The sequence below is a fragment of the Sus scrofa genome, chromosome 4 (genome assembly GCF_054392235.1).
Source record: "Sus scrofa isolate SSC_HxYL_T2T_F1_AM1 chromosome 4, Sscrofa_HxYL_maternal_Yorkshire_Landrace_v2.0, whole genome shotgun sequence".
Taxonomy (NCBI): Eukaryota; Metazoa; Chordata; class Mammalia; order Artiodactyla; family Suidae; genus Sus; species Sus scrofa.
In genome coordinates, this window is record NC_139386.1 from 84882314 (window position 1) to 84904930 (window position 22617).

The following is a 22617-nucleotide window of genomic DNA, read 5'->3' on the forward strand; positions in this document are numbered from 1 at the left end:
CATTTTATGTCTTCTCTCATTCTGACTTTTGTTTTTGTGTGTTTGTTTTGTGTTATAACCTTTGGTTTGCAACCACTTTAATTTCCATGTTCAAAATTACCAAGTATTAAATTTTGAAGTTTTAAAAAATAGGCAAATAATTATTTTCAAAGGTTTATCTGACCCAGAAAACATGCTGAGGACTTCTAAATGTCTGTAAGTGATAGAGGAACACGGAATTAATAGTATTTATGTATCATCACTGCAGTGATGTTCCATCCTATATCTCAATTTCTGAATAATTTCTCCTCTACACTAAGCTCCTAATCTATTTATTTTTGTTCTCAGTAGAAAGAAGGAAAGAAAGGAGTGCATCTTCAGAGTCTGTATTTAAAGTACTTCTTCTCTCTTATCTTCCATACTCTCCAAATATTTCATATTTTTAGAAATAAAATGGAGAAAGGAAAATACTTTCTATAATGGAACCAGTGTTGACATGCAAATCTTTATGGATTTCCAGCCATAGCTCATTAAAATTTGTCTAAATATACGGTAAACACGTACATAAATGCTACGTATGCCATGTTTTTTAAGTTGAGTGAATGTACATAAACAAAATATTTTATTGCTATTAAAATGAAAACATGAAATCTATGTCTGTGATGCAATTTACACTAATCTGGACATGTTCAAAATGTCTCAATTTTTATTTAATTATATGGTTTCTCAGTGCCCACTTCAATGTTTTCTCAAACATTGTAATTTATAACTTTACAGATATCCTATACAATTCCAACCTTGTTTAAGCACATGAATGTCTTTGCACAGATAGTTCAAGTGCATTGTATTGAAAACACTGATTCTTTCTAATTTTAAAATGACCTCAATTATGACATTTAATATCTTGGACCTAAGAACCATTTCATGTCTATATTACTTAGAGGCAGTTACATTTAAAACTTCAGGAAACAAGAAGAGGAATTTTTTCTGTAAAACGAGTAACTAAAAAGATAGTATGATTGGGTGTGACAAGAATGTCTCTACTGGTCTAGGGATTATGAATATGCCTTATAATCAAGAAAGTTTCTGAAGAATGCCAAGGGTTAGTGGTATGTTATGTGCCTCTTGAAAGCAGCTTTTATCATTTTCTTTCCCCTTTATTTTAGAAAATATTTTAGAAATCATTAAAAATCCATTTTAAATAGTCAATTGTAAAGTGGTTCTTCACTTTAAATGCATTCCCTCATTTCCCCATTTCCTAACTGATAGACATTAGGTAAGTCTGTTGGCCAATATATTATGCTAACAAAACACAAAATATTTATTCTCATCTTGATTTTTGGGTCCTTTAGTATAAGAATATTAATTGCGGGTTCTTTAGATACAGTTTTTACTTCCGCTGAAAAAATATTAAGCATATTTTAGAAACTGAAGCTTGAAATTTTTTTTTTTTTTTTGCCCATAAATTGTCTTGTATTTTGGCAACCATATGATCACTAAAATAACAAAGAGGCTCAGAGTATTCTGGATTTGAGCACTGCCTTTAAAATATACTCTGCACATAACTGAAACCACAGCGACAGTATTTCAAGTGATAGAAAGAAAAATGGTTTGCAGATTTACAAAGAGAAGTCATGTACTTCTGCAAAGTTTATTCTCGTAGGAGTTGTCTGGTGTATGGATGAGTAAGATTGAGATAATATCACATCACATAAATAAAAGTAGAGGGAAAATCTGGCTTCACTGGATTTTTAAAAAATTGGTGGTTGAGTGTGTGTTTGCACATGTGTGTGTTATGTGTTTGTGTATAAGGACATATGGGTGATCATGACACCATAATTTATCAGCTTACCTTGTGTATCTTCTGTGTATATTATCTATCTTGAATTACTTGTCATACGTACATAACTTCTAAACTTTTTTTAATACTTATTTAGCCATTGACTATAGCACACAATATCAGTGAAAACTGAAAAATCTGAATTGTTTTCCTTTACAATGCCAAATTGCTGAGTGTCTGAAAATCATCAAGGCACTGGCATAATGGTTTCAGTTTTTACCCAAGTGTTTGGCCACAGGCTCTGTTCTCTTTCTGATGAGGGGGTTTGTCATCTGCAGGTATAGGACATTGCCAAAGTATTCAGTAGAGCAACTGCAGAAGTTATTGAGATGACATTCTCCAGGCTGCATACTTGAAGAGGGTAAAGTTTGAACATTTTTTCTTGCAGGTAGCCAACTCAAGTCATTCCAATTCACGTCTCTCATTTTACACTTCAGATGATTTTCTCCCACATGTCTTTGCATTTGTATGTGTGAACTCCTTTGTCTTTGCTTCCTGAAATTAGCATGACTGCATTCAAAAATTCCACTCACAATGAAAATTTAAATTTTGTTCACAGATCCTAAGTACCTTTTTGACAAATGGCATTGTGTTTCTAGGTTTCTTTGAAAAAAACTCATAGGGAAAGATCTTATTTCAAGGTCTTATTTCAAGGTCTGAAGACAGAGTGGGCTTCATGCTTCACAACTAAGTCTTTCAAAGAAGCTGAATATCCATGAACTTGCGAAGGTTTAGACAGTAATAGTCCAATTTCTATTGTCCTGTTAGACAATAGTGCGGATTCAAATTTTAAGTACCTATCAATTTTTAAGGCATTGAATTTTTTTTTTAACATTCCTGATCTGAAGCACACTTATGGGTGTGTTCTGATGTTAAGGGTCCTTTCCAAAGTCCAATCACACATTGTTAGAAACAAAAACACCAGCTAAATCCACAGAAGCTCCCCAGACAAAAAGAATGAGGGCAAAAATGTTCCCTGGCAGTGTGTTTCATTTTATATTCTGTGTCTTCATGATGCTTTTTAAAGCCTACTCCATATTCATACAAAACTTATTTGCTTAAATTTAGATAAAACCATTGTAAATTAACTATACTCCTATATAAATTAGAGATTAAATTAAAAAGAAAAAAATGTAGATAAAAACAACTATCTTCTTTGCAGTTCTATGTGTGGCTGCATGGCAAGTGTGATTCTATTTTTCATTTTTCCACAACTTGAAACATACTGTGACAAAACTAGTTAAAAACGAGGTCCAATAAAGTGTAATAGAATTCTGTGAATAAGGGAATATAGTAACCTCCACATTTTGGGCCTCAAAAAACTAGTTCTTAAAAGAGACTTGGAGGATTCTCTGCCGGAAGTTCTTGACGCAAAATGGCATTGGACAAGTCTGCTCACAAGGGAAGGTTTTGGGGGAGCTGCAGACTCTCGCAGAGAAGTGAGTCACGGGCAGCATGTATTTGCATTCCTGAACATGTTTATGTGCCCCTCCTTGAATTGCTCTTTACATGTTGTATGAAGGCCTGATGGAGGTGGACAGAATGGGCTCCAGAGACACGCCTGCTGCTTGCTCTGGTCTCAGCAATTATTGCAGAGTCACTGCAGAGCCCAGGAGAAAGAATACTAAAGAAGTTTTAAGAGAAAAGAAAAGCAAAGGAAGAGGGGAAGAAAAGAAGAAAGATCAGGCCACTCTCCGCTCCAACGGAAGCCATGCCAAGAAGCAACTAACTAAAAACAGACAGAACGGAGAGGAGAAATGAGGAAAGAATAAAATGGTTTGGAGTCAGGCTAACAAATGCACGAGAGAAAAATTCACATGATTTCAGCAGTACTTGGCATTTATCTCAGAAATTCATGTGTGTGTATAGTTTCTCATTTTTATTTCTGGAAGAATATTTTGCAATTTCTTTTTACTGAAAAAGATGAGTTATTTTTCTTCTTTTAAAATAGTGAAGAAAACACCTCTATTTCCCCCTCTTTAGGGTAGACTTTTTTCTATCTTCTCTAGCTTAATGCAGTTTTAAAATATGGTGGTTTTTGTGTTATGTTTGCTAGACGACTTCCTACTGTCTCTAACCAAATAGAGTGCTAAAACCCTAATGTCTGGACCTACTATCTTTCACCTAGTATCCTAACACCCCCGTATGAGGAGATTGAGGCCCATTGGCTTGTTTCAAAGGAAGGCAGGGTGTAACTCGGGCCCATTAGACTTTGCATTAATTTGAATAGTCTAAGCAGCCCCAGGGCTGAGGTCTGCAAGTATTTGGCTTATTAGATCTAATCCACTGATGGCTTGTGTGGTAATGAATGTCTGAAATGTTTGTCTATGATTAGGAATTTTTAATGCTGTCCTTATGGGCTCTGCTGAGCTTTCCTGCTTGTAAACGGAGGCTTAACACACTCAAATCATCCGTGGAACTGTGTGAGCTGGCAATACCCAGAAAGAAAGCTTGCCATTGTGATGCTAATTTCCCTCTCACCTTTGACCTGGAGGGAAAATTATACATCATTTGTAGAAACAGTTCCTCTGGAGTGAGAAAACCTAAGGGAAACACAAAAGTTTGTTTAAACTAAATTAAATGCTTGTAGATAAGAAATACACATGCAGTTTGAACTGGATTATTCTCTGTCCCAGGATCAAAGCTGGGGAATTTTTGACTGCTCCGAAAATCAGGGCCATACAGTGGACACTCTTATTTGGACCTCTCTCTGCAAGGCTGCAAAGACTGGACTTGAGGAAGCAAAGACCCTCAGAACAGCTGCCAGGGGCTTTTGTTCTTTTGTTTTCTTCTGTGGCAGATATGTTCTAAAGGCTCTGATAGCATCCATTTCCCATTCTTCTTCCTTGCCACTCCACCCCTCCCCTTTCCTTGCCATCCATCTTAAACTAGTTGCATGAAGATAGACACACCTGGAAATTCACTCTGAGAAGGGAGTGCATGGCTCCCACCTCTCGAGAGAGTGGTCACCAGGGTTGCCCTGAGAGAAGCTTCTTGAAATATGTTTCATCTGATGTGTACCAATTTCCAGTATTTTTTCCATCAGAAATGAGCTCACCAAAGGGGTGAACTCTTCAGGGGTGCAGTAAGAAGCAGTATCCAAGCTGACTGATGTGGATAACAGTGATGATCCATGGTACAGCATTAACCTCCTTTCTAGGGTGAATGGTGGTGGTTGGGGGCATGTATTTTAACCACAGTCAATTTAGAAGCCAGATGTCGGTAATTTATTATTGATTGAAATACTCTTTCTATCTCTTTCTACTATTGATTGAAAGGTGCAGAAAAGTGAACGCCAGATCTAGCCACTCCCATATCATGGAAATAACACAAGCTTTAAAGACAGATGAGTCTGGATCCACATGTTTATCGTACTACGTATTCACTACGTACCTTTGACTTCCCTGATCCTCAGTATCCTCACCCTTAAAAAGTCCTCACGTCAAAGGACTTTTAAGATGCAGAAAGTGCTTGGCAAACTTAAAAAACAAACATAAAGCAGGCAGAAAACAAAAACAAAACCCTTAACACTCAATGAAAGGTAGTTTTTTCCTCTCTCCTAAAGATAAAACAATTTTTGAAGTGAACCATCTTGTCGCAAATCACTCTGGAGTCTAGTCATCTCTCTTTAACAATTGATGACCCTGATAGATTAGTGTGGTCATAGACGTTAAAAGTGACATGAAGAATGTCTTAAATGCTTAATATTCGGTGTCACCTGTCTTTACTGCCAGTTTTCTTGTGCTGTAGTAATCATATCTTTTTGAACCTTGTGGTGAGAGCTGTAGGTATATTTTTTCATTTATTTCACATAACAATTTTATGAAATGATCTTTCCTATTTTACAAATGATAGAACTGAGTCTCAAAATGTTACAACTGTGTGCCACCATGCAAATCATGGAGATGAGATTTAAACTTAGTTCTGCTTGGCTCTAAATCCCAAGTTCTTAAGCACTGTATATACACTGCCTTATGCTTTTCAGCCACATGGTACAGAATTTCACCATAGCATTGGTGCAGATAATCATTTAGAGTCTGCTCAAATACTCTGATGACATGCAATTCACTTTTCCATCGAGGTAATTCATTCCACTTTTTAAAAATTCTGTTCTTTCTACAATTATTTACTTTGAATCTGATGATCGCCACTGTGAAGCTAAGAGAGACATTAAAACAATTGCATGAAATGTATTGTAACACAGGGGAAAAAAGAGAAGAAGCTGGTGAATTCACTACAGGTCCCCTGGCCATTATCCAGTTTCTAGTAATATTCCCCAGGGCCATTAAATGTTATTTTTCATTCTTTGGAATATTTTCATGACCAACATTTTAGAACTACACTTGCTATATGTGGGTATTAAGAACTTGAAATATGGCTAACGTGGCTAGTCCAAAGTGAGAGGTACTGTGAGTACAAACTATTCACCAGATTTGAAATGCTTTATACCAAATACACACACACATTTCTTGTTAATTGGTTATTCATTGAAATGATGATATTTTGGATATTGGTTATAGAACTACATTATGAAAATTATTTTTACCTGTTTCTCTTTACTTTTCGAATTACTAGAAAAATTAAAATTATATATGCTAGACTTACATTTGTAGCTTGCATTATATTTCTACAGGACAGCAATTGTTCTGTACCTTTGAGAGTGGATTGTAACAGATGTTTGAAATGTATCAGGTCCACACATTGCCCCTTACAGTCTCAGAGAGCAATAAAATCAAACTCTTATTTGTCTTCCCCTCTGCCCTATTTTAATGCTCTGAGTACAAAGTACTTTATATGCACAGAGAGATTGTTTATCTTTTGGCATGTGAATGCTAAAGCGATTATCTCTTAATCATTCTTGTTTAAAGTTGATGAGTATTATTTATTTATGCTAGAAGTATTGCTCTTTGTGTTATAGAGAAATGCATGGCTATAGTTCTAAAAAAAACCCTTGGAGTTAGCATTGGAAAAATTCAGGCATCTGTCCTCCGTTTTGCTGAATGTGGGTAGGTGGGTGTGGAGGAAAACCATGGAGCACAGAACAGAGGGAGAGCTCTCCTAAACACAATGAACTTAAAGGTCTTTCTAGATCCTGAGTTCTCAGAACACAATGGAATATGATCCAAAGCAACCAACCATGCTGAAGACCTGAGCTGCCTCTGATAACTGTTCCCTGGGAAATCAAATGGTATTTCCAACCTCCCCACCTAGAAATGGTTTGTTCAGGTCACAGAGAGGAGTCTACAGCTGATTTCCATCTTGGAGGAAGGAATTGTTCCCGTCAGCCTGCTGCTTCCTGCCCGCCTGGGATTGCAGCTGAGCCATATTTAGCCTCTAACGCTAGATGTTTTAGTGCCTGGCTCTTTTTAACTGGCATATGTTAAGAGCTTTGAATTAACAGGTGCATAAAAACTGTCAAAAAACACTTAAATCTCAAGACAGACTGTCGGTTGTATTAAAAAATATGGTGTTACATAACCATGCACTCTCAACACATCTAGCATATAACAGCTTGGAAAGTCCTTTCTCCCTCCAAGCAACCCAGCAACATTACTTCAGCCTATGAAACAAAAGGCCATGGTCCTTTAACCTCTTGATGGACGATAGTGTGTGTGCATGTGTGCACACATGTGCGTATGTTTTGGGAGGGTCAGAATCGTACATGAAGCTTTCCCTTCTGCAATTGATTCTTCCTTCAGTTTCCAAGGTCCCCATTTATAAACTAAGCAATTGACAGAAAAAAAGAATTCCCAGAACTTTGGAAGGCATACTTGAAGTTGTTCCTTTTAAGGAAAATAAACAATTTATCATGTAACATGGTGAAATGTAAATTAAAATTAGCACAAGATGGCAGTGAGAGAAAATACTTCACTTAGAGCTGTGTGAATTATGTGTAAAAGATACTACTTGGTTAAAATACGTAGAATGAAGTAAGATCCAGTTAAATCAGAGGATAAGGTTTACTTCCATGATATTATGCTGTTTTATTATATTTTTGAAGATAATCATTATGTTTCAGTAATTGGGATAAAAGAATATAGCATTTCTGAATTAAGTACTTTCTTGCACATAATATGTAGCATAAAACATCTTAATTTAATCAGATTAAAGTTTAATATGACTTTGGCTCTCTGTTTCATAGTGATGTCTTAGAGTCAGCATTAGGCCCTAATCTACCAAACAGCTGGGTAACCAGGACCAATTCAGTTACTTTTTCAAAATCTCATTTAGTTTTTAAATTGTAATACGAAGGTGGATGGGAGTGGGGTGGGAGAGAAAAACTCCTTAACATTCCTTTTAGTTCTAAAAAGAGTAAAAATCATATGATTTATGACATTCTTCCTGGAATAAGAGCATCATTTCTAGATATCCCTATGTAGAATCCTAGGACTACTATACTGCAACGATGAGGCAGGGCTTTGTTTGCTTACCTTTTTGTTTTTTTCTGTGCCCTGGGCTTTACATTGTTTATGCTTTTGTTTTTTCATTTTGACGTGCCCTCCGTAAAACTGTCAGAGGTCAGACTTCCCAGAAAGTAGACTCTGGGATGAGGATGTGTATGCAAAATCTACTGGAGGTTATGTCTGAGGACAATGGCTGTCAGTGGTCAAGGAAGCAGGATGGGCAGAGAGAGACGTTGGGTGAGATATAGACATGACAAAGGCCTCAGCCAATCCTATGGGGAGTTCTGGCCCCAGTTCTTCCCAGCTGAGGCATGGTGGCCAATTCTTTTTGCCCCCATAACTCTTAGTCTTTGGTGGCAGGCTATCTCCCAGGAAGGGGGCACAAACTTTGGCAAGGCCACTCTCTTTAGCCTAGGACAGCTCCTAGAGAATCTTCCAGTGAGCCATTTGCCCCCAGTACTCCTCACAGCCCCCATCCTGAAGAGGTCATCTGGGTAGTACACCAGTGTGTCCATTGCAAAGACAAGTGTAGGATCTGTTCTCATGGTCCTTGTAATTTCTCTTCTGCTAGATGTCTGACCTTGGACAAAATGCTTAGTTTTGTGCTTCTTAATTTCTTCTTTGCTTATTCCCAAATTGTGGATAATAATAGAACCAGATAAGGTTATCATGAAGACTAAAAGATATAAAAAATTTAAAGCATCTAGCTAGTGCCTGACATGTAGCAGGCTCTCTTTAAAAATGAGTTTGGGGAATTCCCACTGTGGCTCGGAGGTTACAAACTTGACTAGTATCCATGAGGATGCGGGTGTGATCCCTGGCCTCACTCAGTGGGTTAAGGATCTGGCATTGCTGTGAGCTACAGAAAGATTATTTCTGCCCCACTTATGCATTAATTTGAGGCCCTATGGCTAAGTATCCCGACAAATTTGTCCGGCATCAATCTATTAATCTGCAGAGGGTTTAGATGGGATAGAAGGGAGATAGATCAAAGTACTTAGTTATTTTGCCAAATCCTTTTTTAAATATGAAACCTAGCCAAAACCAGATATCATACACAGTCAACACTGTTTTCCCATTGGGAGGTGTTAACATGATTGTTATTGTTTTATCCTTATTGATTGGCAACAAGATGTTCATTTCTGTAATGGGCATGGAGGAGAAAGCGGTTTGCTAAAGAGGACTTCATTCTAAGAAAGATCAAAATGTGGCTCTTTCATCTGATATATGTTTTCTCTTTGTTTGGATACAGGGCCTTGTGGCTGGTTTTAAAATTCCGGTGTGTATGTCAAATAGTCAGGGCTTGCTCCTCTTTCTTGCTCACTCTCTCCTTTCCTCCTTCATTGCCCACAGAGGTTTCCTTCTGGCTTTTTCCCTCTCACCACCAACCAGCCTGATGTAACTATCCCAGCAGGCCAAAGAAGGCGAGGCAATGTCATAAAACCAAGCGTTGTTGGTAAATATTTTCATTTCAGAAAAGCTAAAAAACAATTGTTATTGCGGAAGTTGAAGGGCCAAGTCCAGGAAGGAAATTCCTGAAAAGGGACCTGGCCCCAGCATTGACAATCTCTTTAGCTGGGAGATATTTTTATCTTTGAATATGGAACAGGAAGATCATTTTCTCTAAACATTAGAATGAAACCGAATCTTTTCCAGCCGGCCAGCAACTTATAATAGAGAAGAAGAAAATTACTCGAGTCCTAACCATCGGGAAGTTAAAACCATAACAATAAAACAAACTAAAAAGACCCAAACAAACAAAAACCACTTTTCGTTCCACTGTGTGAACTAAACAATCCCATCCCTCAGGGTGTATTGGTTTTTATTTTAGTTTACTTACATTTGGGCATCCATTTCGCCTCTCTTTAAAGGAGGCAGAGGTGTTGAGGGATGGAAATCAGTTTTCTAGGTTATTTATATTAGCAGTTTTCATCGTGCTATCTTGATGATTATATAGGAAATCATGCACTTCCTTTTTTTCATCTTTAAAGAAAGTATGGAACAAGTCCTTGAGAAAAAGTTTTCAATTTAAACTCTATTCATATTTGTCCTTCAGTTCTGCTAAAAAGAGATGATCAGTGGCCTCATTATTGATTTATACCTGACACCTGGTCAAAACAGACAGTGTTTATATAGCACAAACCTCAAAGTACACCAAGTCTTGTGCTGAATTATGGAGTCCTGGGGGATGGGGGCTGAAATCCATAAGACCATGGGGGTAGAGTGGGATGGAGGTGTGAGGGGAGGGATTTGGAAGTGATCTGACACATTCTAAGTATCTCCCAAGATTACTTGGAACCTCTCACTTTCCAGAGCCTCACCCCCTTTCTTGCCTTGCTCCACCACAGCCTACCAACTTAGCTGGGCCTGGTGATGTACCTACTGCCTTCAGCAGCCTACTACTTTGTGAATGCCAGGTCCCTCCCCTTCAGCTGCCAGTCCTGTGTCCACATGGTTCTATCTCCTCCCAACACTTTCAGACTTGGGTAAAATGGTACACCGCAGGCACACTACTATGCCATTCGACATCCCAGCAGCTGCCAAAACGATATACTCCAGAAAGGTGGGGAGACGTATCCTACAGGGCAAACTTCAACCAGTGAGGAAGGAAAATAGCTGTGAGTAGGCCAGATGAACTTCCTCTTCTTCCTCACATCCATGGACTGCTCTGAAGCATCATTTCTTAATTATCTGTAGAAGTGCCTACTGGATATGCCTGTGGTGCTGTCCACTACATCTCCTCATCACTGTGTCGAAGCATTGGCCAGGGCATTACTCCTTCCTAATCCTTCCCTTCCTCATTCCTCACTCTATCTGACTTCCCAAGCAAAGAATCACCAGTGAATCTTTGCCTCAGGATCCTTTTTTTGGGAGCCCTGAGCTAAGACTAGAGGGCAGCATAACTTGCTCTGAGAAAATGGTCTTTTCAGTAACCCTCATGACCTACTGTCTGAATCTTTAAAAGTGTGTGTACAATTAAGAAATCCCTCTGAGATGGAAATCCTGTGAATCAGATTGTTATGATCATTATACAACTACAGATGTGATAAATTCATTTGAGTAATAAAAAAAAAAAAAGAAAGAAATCCCTCTGAGGAGTTTGGAATGCTAGACTGCCCCCTTTAAGGTCCTGATAGCAGAGAATGGCACAGATACACATCCATGGGGCAGCGGAGGAGAGATCTTGATACTTCCTCAATGCAGGACAAGGTAGGCACAGGCCAGCCTCAAGGGCCATTGGGTCCCTCAGTAGCAGGAAGTATCCAGCCTTGGTTGTTGTGATGACGGATCTTCATGGGGAAATCACTAAAGATAAATAGAGAAGGAAATAATCTTATGGGTGGTACATAGCAATTTGAGAGCCCTTGTTCAGAAGAATTTGCGAGGCCGCCCTTCAAAGTTTTAGAATTATTTGGAACTTTGAGAAAGAAGAGGATTGGGGCAAGGGTTAAAGTGTCTGCAGTACAAGTCAGACAAAAGCCAACTTTTATAATGCAGTTGTTGAGTTAGAATGACTAACCGTAGTGCCTGTGAACTAGCTACAGGTTGACTACAATTTGCTGTGCACCCTTGGTGTTTCTGTAGGGCTCAGTGTGACACTTGGGCCCATTTCCTAATGGGATGTACCAGGACTGGCTCCACTTTATTATTTGTTTTGCTACATCCTAAACCCATTAACCAATCCATGAGTTAGCCCATGAAATTATCACCTAACAACATGACATCAAACTTTCTGGACTAGGTCTTTTAAGTCATATACTCAAAGCTAAACTCTTCTCAGATGATAGCTCTGGGTAAAATGAGAGAGAACTTGACAGTAGAAAAGTATGTTCTAAGGGTAGAGCCCTCTGCTTACAATGAAAGGTATCTTCCAGATACTCTCAAATTAAGCTTGAGGCATTATTAGTAATTATTAAGCTGAGAAAAAAGGGACTATAGGAAAGAGCAAGATATGCAACAGCTGAGGAAGATTGATGGCAGAACCCATGACTTCTTCCCTTAAAATTTAATAATCTGTGTCAGAGTTTCTAAGTTCAGGAACAACTGAAGGGCCTGCCCAGTTGATTAGCAATGAGTGTCTGTACAGCAAAGGGACCAATGTAATACAGCTGTAGTCATAAACATATTCCTCATAATTTAATCAAAAGAGCTCAAAAAGTCCATACCAGTGATGCTCATCCAGTTTCCATCCTGGAATATTATGATTTCCTAACCCTTTCTTTGAGGAGTTAAAAGGAATGATGATTATTTTAATTTTAGGATAAAAAAATGAATCATAACAATACAATTCAGAATTCACATATGACACAAGATTAAAGGTTCAACATGTATCTAATTGTTAGTAGATCTATTACTACTGCACTATTCTAGTTGATATTCAATAGTCACAGATATTTGTATGTACATAATTATGGATACACAAAAGTAAAAAATGATATTGTGTGTTGCTGTTCATCTATTGCCTCTTCTCTCACCCATCCCCTCCCTACTTATCAATATACCAACTTTTATTCAATCCAAAGACCAAATTTTGTTGATTTTTACTGATGTATCTTCAGTATCATAGCACTTGACATTATATAGTAGATATTCAAGAAATATTTGTCCGAAAAGAAATTTATCAAAGGTGGTCACACTAGTGAATAAATCTCTTCAAACCATCTCCTATTCTGAGAAATCTAAACAGGCTTTTTCCCTCTTAGGCTACACACTAAGCTATATGAAGCACAAAATTTTGAGACCTAATATGTGTTTACTCTTGTTCATTTACCCTGAAGAGTGTATTTGCTAATCAGGTAAAAAAAAGAGGCTGTATGTATAATTCTAAGGTGGTAGCAATTATATAACTTTTCATAGAATATGTGCACAGCTTCTGTGTATATGTAACAAGGCATTAATCTTGTTCCTCATCAATGCGATTATCCCCATCTTCATCCACTGAGGGCTACCAAACATCTAGGAGGAAAGCAGGGAAGGCAGCAAAGGAGATGTCTAGAAGGAAGGCTCAGGAGACAGTGAGATATGCTAAAAAAAAAAAAAAAAAATGCATTGGAATAGGAAATAGGAGATGAAGGTCCTTGATAAATTACATAACCTCTTGATCCTCCATTTCCTCAGCTATAAAATAGAAATCACTATAGTTTGTCAATCTTAACGGAGTGACAGGACTATCCAAGGAAATCAGTACTGGAGAGCTCTGAAGTTCTATATGGCTATAAAGTATTATTATTAATGTAACAGTGTATTTCGGAGGTAGCAGGGCATTAGCATCAGACAGACATGAGTTTTAATCCGGAAACTTCCACACTAGCACTATATGATTTTAGATGGGTTACTTAATTTTCTGAGCCTCTTTTCACTTTTATATATGTCTAATCATATCTTTTAGAGTGGATGTTAACAATAAATGGCCACCTTGTTGTTAGACATAGCACTTGAACACCTTGTTCGTGTAAGCTTGATTTTAAAATGCAATCATTTTAAATGAACAGACATTTTTGGAGGATTTTGGCTCAAGAGTTTGACAAATTGGACCTTGTCATTTAGTAAATAAATGGAAACTCTGATGCATTATATAAAATATATAATGCAGACTAAATTAATTTCCTGAAGAGAAGGTCATAATCTGTTTTCTTCCAGAAAACCAAGAGAATTTGAGAAATTTCAACCAATTAACAGTAGCTTGCTCACAAACAGAATAATTGTTTTCCATCAGAGCTCAGAGCTCAGTAGCTAACTTGAACAGTAGTTGATGTGGAATAATAAAATAACCTTAGTCAACTGGAAAAGTGAATTACCCGTGATGTGACAAACAATAAAAATAAGAAAGCTTTACTAGTAAAAATGTTCATGAATGGCAGATAACATGATAAGAAAAGATAATTTAAATCAGATTTTAAAGACAAATAAAAGACTGGAAATAGCAGCAGATATGGCTTTTTCTTTTTCCTAAGACCACTGAATTTGGTGAACAAAATGTTTCAAACCTACTTGACCAGTTTATCAAGGTAAGTTTACTTATCTTGAAAAAGGGCAAAAATAACCCTGGGGTCTTTTTTTCAGTGTTACTGTTCTGTTTCTGATGGGACTTGAAGAAGAAAGTCATTTGCTAGAGGAAATAAAGCAGTGACTCAAAGGTGAGACCATTACTGATCAGATAGAAATAAAGAATAAAATAATCATGAGACAATATACTAAGGTCACCACCCAAGGTTTAATAGGAAAACAACTATGAAGATTTTCCATGGATAAAAAAGAGTCACCAGAAAAGATGAGTAGCTAGCATCTTCTAGACCAGAAGATTATAGGTAAAGGAGTAAGAGCAGGAAAGAGATGAGGCACATATGTGCAGTCATGGAGGTCCCTGGGACAGAAGCACAGAATGAAAGCTGCCAGGAGACAGCTGATGCCAGCTCTTGGACATTATGCTGAAATCTAGGACTTCCATTCCCTGCTGTCTGTTGAAAACCTCTCCTGTATCCACTATCAGATTCTGCCTGTTCCTGGCCTCCTTGCTAAGACACATGCAGTCACTTGTGTCCTGTGCTCTGGACTTGCATCATTTTGGACTCTTCTATTCTCTTTTGGGGCTGGGTGCCTCATGTTTTTAAAAATCTTCATTTCTTTCCACTTTTCTGGTTGGAAAAAAAATGTGAGTAGAAGAGAAATAAGAAATGGTGGATAATGGGGCGTTAGACCAGCCTGCAATCACAGGTGTCTTGTTAGGCCTGATTTATGTTTGACCAACTTAGAAAATGTTTTTACCAAAACAATCCAGTCCTAATTCATAGAGCTATGTAGTCTTTCGCCCTCAATCTGACTTAAACTACTAATATGATTTAAACTCTGAAATGCACACATTGCCCAAGGCAAGGATTTGAAGTGAGAGTCAAGTTTGCAGTCTTTTACAAAGTATATTTTCTCACCCCCTGTCACTTCTCCAGTTACCAGATCTTTTCCAACCTGTCTGGACCTTCTGGGGCTCAAGCATAAATCAGAAGAAATGTGGTTGGAAATGGCTTCCTTTTCTTCAAAGCAGCATGTACCCACCTCAATGGTGCATTAGAAACCCATAATGATACATGTGGTTTCCATTATGCCAAGGGAAAGTCTATCTTAACTGTTCTAAACTGTCTCTCCAGTGTATGACATCATAGCCCAAGTTGATTTTAAAAATTATGGAAAAATTCCTAGGTCAAAATCAAGAAGGGATCTTCTAGGATCTCAGATCTAGTTTCTTATTCTGAGAGACTCAGAAAGAGTATGTCTCTGATGCCTGTATGGTGGCTTGGCACGGTCTCTGAAGAAGAGACCATGCTCTGAGATTTCTGGGCTCTAAATATCACTATCCTTTGGGAACTTTAGAACTCCTCTGAAGCTGTTCCCAGACTGAGCCAGATTGATCACAAAAGGCATGGGAACAAACGTAGGACGTGCAGGCTTGAGGCAATAGTGACATATTCACAGCATTTTTCCCCTCCATTTTTTTCTTTTCTTCCTCTCTTTTTGCATCTTCCTCCCCTCTCTTTTCAATACCTTTATGATTAACTCACTTTTTTTTTGAGTTTTATATATATTTATCAGCATGTTGGGCAGGTAGAAAAGGTTAATAAATGATACGTATCTATCAAATGCCTTCTTCTAATTCCCCCCCCCCAAGATGTTTATTATTTTTACTCTGTTACTGCTTCCATCATTGGGGAGTAGCATTGAAGTCCATAGACAAATGGGTTAACTGCCATGATGAATAAGAGACCTCTATGTGCCATCAAGCGTCAGCCAGCAAATAAGGAGACCAAGGATGCTTAGGAGGACACACATCAAACTCCTTATACCAAGTATGCCAAGAGATATATGCAGGAGCCCCATCCTCCAAAAATGACAGGCTTCTGGAGGAAAAAATAGAAGAGAACCAATACTTATCACGCATTGAATATTCATTAATCATTTAATACACATTAACTGAGCACCTACTCTGTGCTAGCAACTCTTCCAGGTGCCAAAGATAAAGCAGGGGAAAAAAAAGAGACAAAGCTCTAACTTACTTTGTAGTGTGAGGGGCCAGGTACTCAGTATATATGACTTTTTTTGATGTTCCCAAGAACTCTGTATGCTAGATGTTATTATTTCTAGGTTACACATGAGAAAATGAAACTTTGGAGAGGTTAAATTATCACAATTAGAGAAAGATCCTGTATCTTCAGCTAAGTCTATTTGACTCCAACACCTATATACTTTTTGCAATATTACAGGGCAATGTAGACGAGGCTAAGGGATCCAGGAAAGAGAGACCTAGTAAAGCCTGGGGCAACCCATAAGAGCTTCCTGGAGGCATCCAGGGTGAAGAACAGACAGAGTTTAGACAAGAGAAAAGAGGGGACATAGCAAATGAGGGTGCAAAGGTACATGTATGCCTGGCCTGGTTAGAAACAAATATAAATGGCTTAAATGAAAAGAAAGATTCTCATGGGAAAAAATCTGGAGACAGAGCTAAAGAGAGAGCCACAGTTTCTGGTCTCTGGCTCTATTATTGCTAGAAGATTTTTTTTACACTTTCATAGTTATCATTTCTTTTCAGTTGAGATAGAAGCTAATCGTGGACATGTTTTTAGATGACTTCAATAATAATCAGCTAATAGGAACATCGGTTAATTGCTGGACAAAGGGCTAGCCCACAATTAGATTTCTACCATGGATATATATATTTTTAATACCCATTCAGATTCTTCTTTGGGCAGGCTTGGTGTTCATATAACTGGATACATGAGTATTTAGCCAATAAAACTGGTTGAAGTATGTGAGAAATTTATCTACTACATGAAGTCATTGTTTCATACTTGTCTGAAGCTCCCAGCGGACTCTGAACACCAGATTTTCGTTCCCCTCTGCTTTGCACATTGCTCTTTCCCATGAGGAGATTCTTTTGATATCAGCATGGGGTATATGGAATTCTTTGGGGGTGAAAGGTGTTCTTTCTATTATAGTAACTTTTTATTTAACCAGTTCATTTCCATGTAAAGGCTGCTATTGATGCAATAAAATTAGAAGGAGGATACCAGACTTGTTTTTTAATTTTCCTCTGATGGGGCAAAGTTGCTGAGCAAATTTGTTGAGCAGCTGGAATGGCTAAGGTCACACTAACTTTGAAAAAAGAAGGTCCTGACATCAACATACCCAGAGATCTGAATAATTCTGGGCTGCCTCCAATTCTGAAATCCATTTCTCCAGGCTGTTCATTTCTTCCTTTCTTTCTCCCACCCTGGTTTCTGACTTTTTCCCTTTTTCTAATGAACCCAGTACGATGTGGATGTTTTAATTCTGCCTGCTCTAATGCAAACAGTTCCTATGGTATAACCCTTAGGTCAATTCTATCAAGTATTATTTGCTCAGTCTGTTCAGGAAAAAAAAAAAAAAAAAAAATCGCTTTCTTCTGCCCAGATCTCATGTAATTGCATGAATTCTCTGATTTAGTTGGCTTGCAAATCTATCCCAAGGTGCATGACGGCAGAGATGGAAGGGAATTCATTATACATTCCCTGCTGAAATGGTGACCTGCAAATAATGATGGGGAAATCAACCTTGATCGCTGTGCTTTCCCTTTAGTCTAATTTCTTCTGAACTTTAGGCTGTAACTTGTTTTTCGGCTGGATAGCCCCAGGACATACTGGAGTCTCACCAAGGGGGTGCCTAGACCTGGATTTTCACACCATGAAGCTGGTAACAGTTTTGACTTCAATGCCTTGAAAAGTAGGTGATTTCAATTGCCCTGTTTCCTTTCAGAGGAAAATGCTTTCTTTGCACCTAAACAATCTTCCGGTGCTTTTGACTGACAAGCATATTGTTATGATTATGACTGGACTTCTTGACTCCTGCAGGGATAGCATTTAAAACTGCCTGAGACTGGCACAAATCAAAATATTCATCAACTTAAACTATGTCAGCTAAAATGGAAAAGCCAAAATTGTAGTGTTTTATATCATGTCAGAAGTCCATGAACACGGTGCAAAACCACTTAACTCTTTCCCTGCCTAAAGAAAATTGTGGCATGTGATAGAAGGTATCTAGATTTTTTTTTTCAAAATTACACCTATCATGCAAATGACTTTTATGTATCCCTCTTTAGTATCCATTGCTTTGGGGGAGCTTATTTGTTCAATTAACTCTTCTCCATTCCCATTCATTGATTCATTTGATCCTTTAATAGATACTTTTGAATGCCTTTACTGTGCAGGACACTGTGTGTGCCTTTGTGGGGAGAAGAAACTAAGTTCTTGCCCAGTTGCTTGTCCCATTAGAAGAGAAATGAATCCATAAATAGCTATGAAATGAAATAAGCAGTCTGGTAAGTACTACATGATAGGTAAAGATAAGCTGCCAAGATAGTTTCATAAAGGTGAAAACACAAGACATCTAAAGGGTTATCTGTTCAACCTCCTCTTTTTCAAGATTTTCTCTTTCCGTTCTTCCATTGTTGGTGGGCACTGGTCAGTCTTTTTGTGAAGGGATTCTGTCCTTCCCTGCAAGCACACTCTCAGCTATAGTTGTGTGATCATTAACCATGATGATTGATCAATTCCATTGGAAATCAAATATTAGGAGTTCCCTGGTGGCTCAGTGGGTTAAGGATCCAGCGTTGCCACACTGTGGTGTGGGTTTGATCCCTGGACTGGGAATTTCTGTATGCCATGGGCACAGCCATAAAATAAACAAATACATAAGAATTCAGATATTAGAGCAAAAAGATTTTAGTCTTAGCATGGTACCAGGAAGAGTTCAAATTGTGGCCCTGTCTACAGAGGGGCCAGAGAAAGCCATGGAGTAAATATACTCAATACAAAAAGAGAAAGCATGGTTCTGATGGAAATTCAGGTCTTTGGTGCCTTTGTGAGGCATAATTACATTTCTGTCTCAGTCTTCATCCCACTCTTTCTCCCAGCACCTGCATTTCATTTTCAGGGAGCGGGTGGGCAAGAATGAGTGGATTTCTATTACTTACATCCCAAAGACCCTCTCTACTGCAGAAGTCTTTGTAAGAAAGGAGAAAGACAGTTTGTCGTTCAACAAAGAATGAGAAAGAGAATAGGAATCTTAGCGTAGCAGTATAATGTTTTTATGCGTTAACAAATGTGTTTTTCCCCGTGATTTCCTGTTACCCTTGACCCTCCCCCACCAGGGCAGCTAGACCATGAGTCATTACTTGCCTCAAGGGAGGGTTGTCACAGCAGAACCAGAGAACAAAAGAGACAAATTCTTGGCTTTCAATTTTAAAAAGCTGAGCTTCAAGCTTCAGACAAAAAAGATTTGGAAGAATACTTGATCAACTTGAGCCAATTTTTTCCTGCCCACGTAAAATAAAAATTCCCCTGGCTGGGAGACAGGAGGCTATTCTGAAGAAGGCAAGAAGGTTAGATGCTGGTAAGTCCCTCAAAGGGACTCTTGCCCTCTCTTTTTGCCCCCTCCACAGGCTGAACCCTGGCTTGAGTGTGGGTTTTTCAGGCTCTGAAAACAGGGAAATCAGTACCTTATTTCCAGGTTGGAAGCCACAAAATGGCAAACTTCTGAAAAAATCCCTTCTACCCAGCATTGAGCTAGAGAAATCTAGTCTGGCACATCTAGAACAAAAGTGTATGGGTTGCCTCAGAGAGTTTTCCATGGTCCTAGTGTGGCAAAGGTGGTGTGAGCCTAATATATTATTTTTTGGTCCTGAGAGAGGTATAGAAATGGCTAAGAGGGAGCCAGATATGGAAGAATCCCATAGACTGGTCCATGAGATGTTGAAGATGTAATCCACATTAACTGAAAACAAGGGACAAGTGGTACCATATACAACTTAGAGGATGCCAGCTGGACAGATAACAACCAAGAACCTGACCCTGAGACATGTAAAAGCAATTCTTGGAAAGTAGTTCAGTTTCCCTTTGGGTAGCAATCTGAGCTTGACCCACAATTCTCTACATTGAATACTTCCTCAAATGAAGGCTAAGTTTCAGGATGGTTTATGGTTTATTTGCACAGCCGTAAATAACTGATATATGTAACCTGAATGGCAGACTTGGTTTCTCTTCTTGAACAGCATGTTGCACTAGCAACAGGACTTAAGGGAAGAAGGTTAAGGTAATTTTCCTCATATGAGGATTATGACAGCACGGGCAAAAAGGCTTCAGGAACTTATTTCTCAGGTTGTGCAATAGAGCATGATGTCAGGTCCTCTTCATGCAGCAGCACCAGTCTCCCAATTCTCACACCTGCTCTCTGATGCTTGAAATTCCTTTAGCTGGGGGTTAAGATTTCCACTGCACTAATTAAAATACAAATTACTTTAAAATATTCCATTACATTAAAATGCAGACATCCTTGACAAAAATAACCTATTGACTTAAAGTTTCCCCAGAATGTAGGTAATTACTGTCTTGGTCTGTTTGAACTGCTGTAACAGAATATTTCAGGACATTCGGTCCTATCTAAAATGCCCATAAGAGTTTTTGCCCATGCCAAAAGGTCTTTGATACTTGGTCCTACGCAAAACCAATTGGCATAGACCATATGTGCTCATAGAAGTTTTGGACAGGACCAAATGTCTGCTAATGTAACAGAATAGTGTAGACTGGGTGATTTAGAAATAGCAAATTTATTTCTCAAATTCTGGAGGCTGGGAAGTCCAAGATTAAGGTGTTGGCTGAGTCAGGGTCTGGCAAAGATGACTAGATATCTTCTGTGTCCCCACATGGTGGAAGGGGTGAGGGAGTTTTCTGGGGTCTCTTATAAGGGCACAAATACTGTCACGAGGGCTCTAACTTCATGGCCTAACCATCTCCCAAAGGCTCCATCTCCCAATAAACCATCACATTGGGGGGTTAGGTTTTGACATGAACTTGGGAGGGACACAAGCATTCAGTATACAGCAACTGTCTTCAGATTTCTCAGGAACAGATTTTGAGAGAGCACTGCTCACAGAAATGGGACCTAGGCTGTACAAGATAAATGATTGTTTGCCCAGAATTTTGTCTAGGGTACAGCCTGGGATAAAATACACTGGTAAAATTAAGGTCCACAAAATAATCTTGTCCTTTGACTTTGTTTCAAAAGATTTTTAGCTATCTTCTGTGGTGATAAAGAATCATAGAAACATGGAGAGACATCTCGCAGTAAGGTATCTACCTATATGATACTTGGGCCATGGCTATTAGTAGTTTCTGAGGGAAATGCACTTGGGATAAATGAGCCAAGATACTAAATTATCTGTTATAATTCCAGCAGATAGTAGTTCCATATAGATGGCTATGGACTTTCAAGTCTGTTTGTGTCTTAACTGCTTGGTTTTTGCTTGGCTAAGAAAATGAGAAATGGACAATCCTGTAGGACATTAAAATGAATGAAGGCTCTGGTATAAATACAGAGCTGGGTACAACTAACAGCCAGATGTACTGTACAAACGACAGTATTACCCAGCAACTGAAATAATAGCTCATGGAATGACCCTTCTAACTCCCATTATTCATTTCCTTCTCTTTCTCCTTCTCCCTCTAAGTGTGTGATACTATACACTGCAAGGTTCTTATTTCACTCCTCATATGAACCTTTGGCCTAGTGACTTCTCCCTTGAGAGATGCTATAATCACTGAGAAATGTGCTCCCTGTCACGTCTTATTGCTTAATTATGGCTCTATTTTAGGTGCTTAGAATCAATTTGGCTTGAAAAGACCTCTTACATATGCTCCTTGAACAGGCATCCATGTTATCTTTGAATTCATACCAGTCGGTTCCATTTCCATCTTGTTCTGGCTTGGGCAGTAATTATTGCCCATTGGTTCAGCAACGCCTTGAATTACTGTAATGAGCCATTATATTTATGTTCTTCTCCATGTAAGATACCATCAACCCTTTGTCAGAAAGACGTGAGTTTAAAGTTCATTTTTCCAATACTTAATTTTTTCTCTCACTGATAGATCCCAGTGGGCCCCCTATTTTAAATTACGACATGCAAAGACCTCCCCCTTTCCAATTCACTGTTCTGGTGACTACGCTTTTTTAACTCAAAATCCAAACATGTTGTTTTTTGTTGTTATTTTGTTTTTTTAGTTGTGTATGTGTTGCTCCTCAGAGCTAAAAGCAAACTGAGAAATGGCACATCCTAAATACATTCAGAGATTGCAGAACGCCTGGATAGAATATTTAAAATTAGGAATGGTCTAAAAATTTGAGATTTCTAGAGGATGCCTCCCTGATCATTTATTTTGCTTCCCATTAACAAGATATTATGTTCTGTTATCAGTGCTTGTTTTATGAATGGAATTTTCTCTTTTTTTTTTTTTTTTTTTGCTTTTTTAGGGCCACACCCACGGCATATGGAGATACCCAGGCTAGGGGTCCAATCGGAGCTGCCAGTCTACACCA